The sequence below is a fragment of the Sinocyclocheilus anshuiensis genome, unplaced genomic scaffold (assembly GCF_001515605.1).
Source record: "Sinocyclocheilus anshuiensis isolate Anshui unplaced genomic scaffold, SAMN03320099.WGS_v1.1 scaffold1296, whole genome shotgun sequence".
NCBI classification, from domain to species: domain Eukaryota; kingdom Metazoa; phylum Chordata; class Actinopteri; order Cypriniformes; family Cyprinidae; genus Sinocyclocheilus; species Sinocyclocheilus anshuiensis.
In genome coordinates this window covers 473,840-480,752 of record NW_015542415.1, presented here as the reverse complement: position 1 = coordinate 480,752, position 6,913 = coordinate 473,840, and positions in this window count along the sequence as shown.

The window sequence follows — 6,913 nt, the reverse complement described above, 5'->3', positions numbered from 1 at the left end:
ATAGCTTGCATGCAATCACGGGATTCTGATGACGTGCGAAATTCAGATGGAGGGCAGGAAGTGAAAAGCAGAATGGATGAGATGGAGGAAAGTCTGTACTATTACAAGAGAAAGGTATAAACAGAAAATCACAACATATGTTGGACGTGATCCTTATGTTATGAAGAGGAGCAATTTTTCAACTAAATTGAAATACTTGCCTGCCATCGAGGCGGTGGATCTAAGCTAAGCAACTAACCCTGATTGCAAACAAGCTATTTCGAAAGTGAATGCCCCATTTATATGAGGGATGTATGTCACTCCTGAAACTTTGCTGCATGTACAGGGTATGTGGTCGTTGGTCCTGTTAGCAGCAGGTAAAACAAAAATGTATTCAAATTCTGAATTGATTAATTTATAGCCTACAAGCAAGCAAATAGCGCTTCCATATAATAACTAAAAAGCTGTCGCTCACTTCAATTTATCGCAATCTCACAATGTTCCATTATAATCAGTGAAGCTCTCTAAACTGCACATATTATCTTATTTGCATTGTGTCTACATGTGGCATTTAGCATTGAGTGAATTCTGACTGTCTCATGCTGAATGCGTGAGAGTTGGCAGCCCTGTATCTATTTATATATTTCTTTATTAATATCTTAATATATTATTATATCTTATATTAACCATTTGCACACATAAGCATTATCTGACTCAGCTTCTCACGACCATAGACACAGGTTTACAAGCCACTTTTTCCTGCGTTTTTCAGTCTATTTCTTGCCTTTCCCCCCTTATGAACAGCACATTTTTGTACACGATAAATGCTCCTTGTGGTTTCTTGGTTTGACTGATTTGAGTATCCATCAATAATGCAAAACATAGGCATTTTGAGTTTCTGCTCGCGATTCCTATATAGAAAAATCACTTCCTGCCCTCCATCTGCATTTTGCGCCACAGCAGTGACGTCATGTGCAAACAACCTATTTAAAGCAAAAAAGTATTTGAAAATCTGTACCAGATTATCAACATCCCACTTGCAAACACATCAAAGACTGAGACCCAGGGAAAGACAGGACTTCTGGGAAAATAGGACGACCAACTAAATGCACACACCCTCCGCCAGATTCCTCAAGCATTTATTACTGGAAAAAAAATCCCAATGGAGAAAACTAATCTGCCAATAAAAGCATAATTTAATAGGTGCACATAGAAATATAAGTATTACATAGCACCACAACCTGAAGGTAACAATTTGTGAAATATATGATTAACCCATGTAGAAGAAAGAAAATGAAGTGATTCTTAACTAAAATGCACTATTGTTCTTTTTTTTTAAAAAACAAGTCTCTTATGCTCATCAAAGCTGCATTGATTTGATTAAAATACAGTTAAAGCAGTAATACTGTAAATATTTTTACATTGTGAAATATATTGTTACATTCTTTGAAGAACAGCAAGATCAAAAGGACAGAATTTATTCACAGAATTTAAAATCTGACAAAAAGAGAAAGATACATGACTGTGTACTAAACAGCTTTAATGAGAGAAGAACTACAATCCCATGACGTATTGTGAATTACATAATCAAATTAAAAATGAAGTATAAAAAAAATATTTAAGTAGTTTGAGAGCGTAGGGAGACTGACTATTACACCATTTGCATTGCTTTTAATTTTTATTAAAAAAATAATTAATTTTAATCCAAGTCCTGCCCAATGTTATTCTCCAAACAATGTGATATTTGAAGAGTGTGAAAACAAATATAGTGAATCTATCTATGTAGGACATGCTATACATTATGTGCCAAAACAAACGGTTAAATATAAACATTAATAACCATAAATATTAAAACTTACTGCTTCACTAAATTTAAAAAAGAATAAAACAAAGGCATAGATTAAATATAACTGGTACTGAAACATATTTTTCTGAATATATTGTATTACCTTGTATTACATCCATTAACACCCTTTAGTTCTCTTTACTGTTACTGCTTTCATAAAAATACAATTACTTGTGTTACTGTACGTGTAGAATTTTAAACCTACGTTTAATGTCTAACAAGAAATGTTTTAGCAAAATGTATTGAAATTATTGTGCCCTTATTCTGTTGTGCTCTGTCTGTTTGACACGCATATGTGTGCTGACACTTGTGAAGTCTGTGAAGTTTACAGAGACTTGCTAGCTTTCAGAACCAGCCATCAATTCACCTTAACGGACCATAACTACTGCACTCTGTGCGAGACTGAATTATGCTGTAGAAGTAAAGAATAGAATGTAGCGGGCAGAATGTACTCTTAAATTATTTCAGACCACTGATGACACACAGCGCTGTTCCAGTTTAACACTATTAAGTGCTGCGTAATGAAGACAGGATGTACTTCATAAACCAAACATCACAAACCATAAAGTGTTTAACAACAGGGCATTTCATAAACACACCCTCATAAAAACTAAACATGCAGTCATTCAGAAACTGCTGCCCCAAGTTATGTCCATTTCTACTCGGCGTCACTAATGAATCAGACATAATAAAGCTCAAATACACAAACTGTGATGAAAACGCACATATACACAACTGCTAGACCCTGAAATACACACACTCATATCATTCTCCCAGCAAACACACCCTAGGTCTGGCGGGATGCATGACATGCGTGCTTGTTTTTCTTTCCAGCTGCTTCCTTTTCCAGCTGCTTTCAGCACAGCAACTAATCACCACCAGATGTGATGGAGCGAGGCAGAGACACAGAGGGAGAGAGAGGTTGAGGAGCATGTGTGTTTGTGACAGATTGGATGCAGAAAAAAATTGAGAGGAAGATACAGACAAGAGAATGACAGAGGAGGAAGGAAGCGAAGTGGGACGGTAGAAATGCTCTCTTGTTCATCTAAAAGAGACAGAGACTGAAAAGATTGGAGGATTGTGAAGAATAAAACGAGGAATATGTTTACATACATGTTACATGTTAAAAGTTTGAGTCTGAAGTTGTCAGGGATTCATCACAGTCACTGCAGTCACCAGCCAGGATAATCACCCGATCACAGTCACCTGAGTTCTGATCACCCGCACCTGCTGTCACCAATCAAGCCACACTACAAATACACACACATCACAGTCACTCACTGTCCGGTCTACCGTTCACTCCTATGGACTGTTCTGGACTCTCTATACGATATTCTCCTAGAAAGACTTACCTTCTGGTTCTCCCGCGATCCTCCAACGACTCCTTGGAAGCTGTTCCACGATCTCCCACGAAACCGACATCAGACACTCACCCTCAGAACTCAGATAAGAACCCTGGAATCATTCACTCTGTTGACACTCACCTGCCTTAACCTAACCCGTTCCACTCATCCTCCTCTTGCCTTCAGACCTGCCCCGTCAGACCCCCACGTCCTGCGGTGAGTACCCTCCAACTAGACCCTGTCGTTTCCACGTTGTCAATGCTATCGGTACAACTACTTACCCCAGAATGTTCTGTTTCAGTCCTTGCCCTCGTCAATTTCATATCCCAGGACCTATTGAATCGTCTCCATCTGCCCCGGAAACGTCATGCCCAGGAGCTCCGAGTCGAGACCATCCAGGGAAAACCGCTAGGACGGGGGTGGGTGAAATATCGAGCACTGACACTAAGGCTCAAGATTGGCACTGCATCAGACGCTCACCCTCAGAACTCAGATAAGAACCCTGGAATCATTCACTCTGTTGACACTCACCTGCCTTAACCTAACCTGTTCCACTCATCCTCCTCTTGTATCAATAAACCATCCTGTCTTTCACTTAACCGTTGTGTCTGGCCTTGCTTTATGACAGAAGTTGGGCTGAATCAATAATTCATCCTTTTAAAAGGTTGTTTAATCTGATGTGTGCATAGGATGGCTTGATGCTGAGTAAACCATGGGGTAATTTTCATTTTTGGGCGAACTATCCCTTTAAGGTTTGGAAAGAATTCTTAGTGGGTATCACTTACTGTGTGGTCTAGTGTTATATTGGGAAGCCATCTCATTATGCTGTGTGGGCATTCATTTTAACATGCCAATTGTAATGCCAAGACCAGGGATAGTTGCCGCCTTGTGCCTCCTGCTGTCCTTCTGAATACCAACATGTAGATCCATGTTTGGCCACCAGATGGCATTTAGTTATTAAGGAGGTTGGTTAATATTATGCTCCCTGTTTAATTAGATATTACTATTAGCACTGCTAATTATCAACATCCCACTTGCAAACACATCAAAGACTGAGACCCAGGGAAAGCCAGGACTTCTGGGAAAATAGGACGACCAACTAAATGCACACACCCACCGCCAGATTCCTCAAGCATTTATTACTGGAAAAAAAATCCCAATGGAGAAAACTAATCTGCCAATAAAAGCATCATTTAATAGGTGCACATAGAAATATAAGTATTACATAGCACCACAACCTGAAGGTAACAATTTGTGAAAAATATGCTTAACCCATGTAGGAGAAAGAAAATGAAGTGATTCTAAAGTGTGAAGTGAACTAAAATGCACTATTTTTTTTTTTTAAACAAGTCTCTTATGCTCATCAAAGCTGCATTGATTTGATTAAAATACAGTTAAAGCAGTAATACTGTAAATATTTTTACATTGTGAAATATATTGTTACATTCTTTGAAGAACAGCAAGATCAAAAGGACAGAATTGATTTGAAATAGAATTTTTTTGCAACATTATAAAAGTCTTTACTGACTCTTTTGATCAATTTAATGCATCTTTGCTGAATGAAAAAAATCTTACTGACCACAAACATTTCAAAGATAGCGAATATATTAGAAACTAAAACAACTTTTTGATATATGGCAATGAAAATGAACAGTGAAATTCAATTCAATCTAGATTGAGTCAGCAAAACCATATATAAGAAATCTTTGTCATGGGATGAACTGACAGAATAAGGCCATAGTCAATATAGAAAATCAAATGATGTAACCTTGATTAGAGTGCACACTTACTGTACAGTATGCAGTATGGGCCAAGCTTTCTCATTACAGCACAGCAGACATTTCTCAAATTAGAGAGGGAGGGAACCAACTAAAGAAAATTAACTACAGAAATATGAAACTCAGTTTACTGACAGATTATGGGTGTATAAAATATAAAATTACTCTATATTTATAGTTTATGTTCTCAAAAAATATAGTCCTTACTTACTCATTTTCTGCTAAAACCTCAGGGATTGCCAAGATGAGATGGAAATTAATCTTTCAGGTCTTCCCCAAAAAGTGTCTCTTTCTCTCTGCACTCTCTCTACTAAATGTGTTAAATGCATTTGCAAGAGAACAGAGACAGAGCAGCTTCCTTTTGGATGCATTACACCACTACATATTTCTTCACCTTCATAATCATCTTTATCTCATTCTTTTAAAATTAATGATATAGAAACATGTGCTGAACAATATAATGTGTGAGTGTCTGAATACTGGGTTTCACATACTTTTAAAACTCTATTATTTTCTCATATGCAGCACATTCAGAATTGGTTGATATAAAAAAATTAATAGAATAGTTTGAGTACTCTTGAGTTTTTTTTTTTTTTTACTGAGATATTCAGTGAATTTGTGGCTAAAAATATTATGCACAACAATCACTGTACAATTTGCAAGTTAATAATCAGTAATAACAAGTAACAAATTAGTAATAATTATTATTTACAAGTCCTTTGGTAATAATGGATCATATTTTAATCCTAATCTGTTGTCTGTACCAATCCTCTGTCTGTACCTAGTCCTCTGAAGGCTGGCATGGCCTTGTCACAAACACTACCTCAATCTGTGCCCAGTTACTCTATGAATAATTTAAAATCATTTTGTCAGGGACAGGATGGCTGCCAGCTCAGCTAGGCCAGGGCAGTTTGAGCAGCCGGCACCATGACAACAGCCCCCTCAGCCAATCAAAGACAGAAACAGAGCTGCCCCAGATCCACAATTCCCACACTATGGTTGGACAGTGGTAAAAGAAGAGGAAGAGGAATGAGAGCTGGATATTCAGCTATCAAAAGAAACTTCAGTGTCATCACACAATTGCAGTTAAAACGGACTCTCAGTATTAGAGACCAAAAAGTCAAAATGCTATATACAAACACTCTCTGTAGAGATTATTTTAAAGCAACATTCATTTTAAAGCAAAATTTGGTAACACTTTAGAATAATGGTCCGTTGTTAACAAGTAACTATGCAGGAAGTAATAGGTAGTACTACATTAACACTTAACTTAATACTATTAACTAATAGAGAAGCGAGATTAACTAAGCAGTAAGTAGTAGCAAATTTAGGACAAAGGTAGTTCCTTATTAGATATTTGATAATTACTAAATAAAAATATCCTCATTGAGAACTACTTGTGAACTATGACCAGTTAATAAAGAATAACCAATTAATTACTAACCACAACAGTAACGTCTTAAAAGTGAACAATTGGGTTCTTTGTGGAAACTAATTTATGAATATGATATCCCCCAAATAAGTCGGCTACAGGTTGAAATTGTGACTACTACTCTTACCAAAGGATGGATGTTCTCTGTTTATTTCAAACAAAAACATAAAATAATAATAAAAATAATTCATTTAAAAATGTTAATAATTAAGAAGTGATGCTGACAAGCTCATGATTGAATTAGTTCACAATTATGATCTCTGCTTCGTGTCAGTTCAGTATCAATGTATCCCACTCCAAAAGACCTACTGGTAAAATATCACTAGTGCTTCACACAAATGCATGACTGTACAGTATGTCAGATATACAATATGGTAAATAACTTATTAATTTACTTGCACTTCCTGCATAGTTACTTGTTAACAACAGACCATTATTCTAAAGTGTTACCCAAAATTTGAAAGCAACTTTATGTAATTTTTTTTAACCTTAAAATAGCAGTTTAAAGGGGTCATATGATGCGATTTCAAGTTTT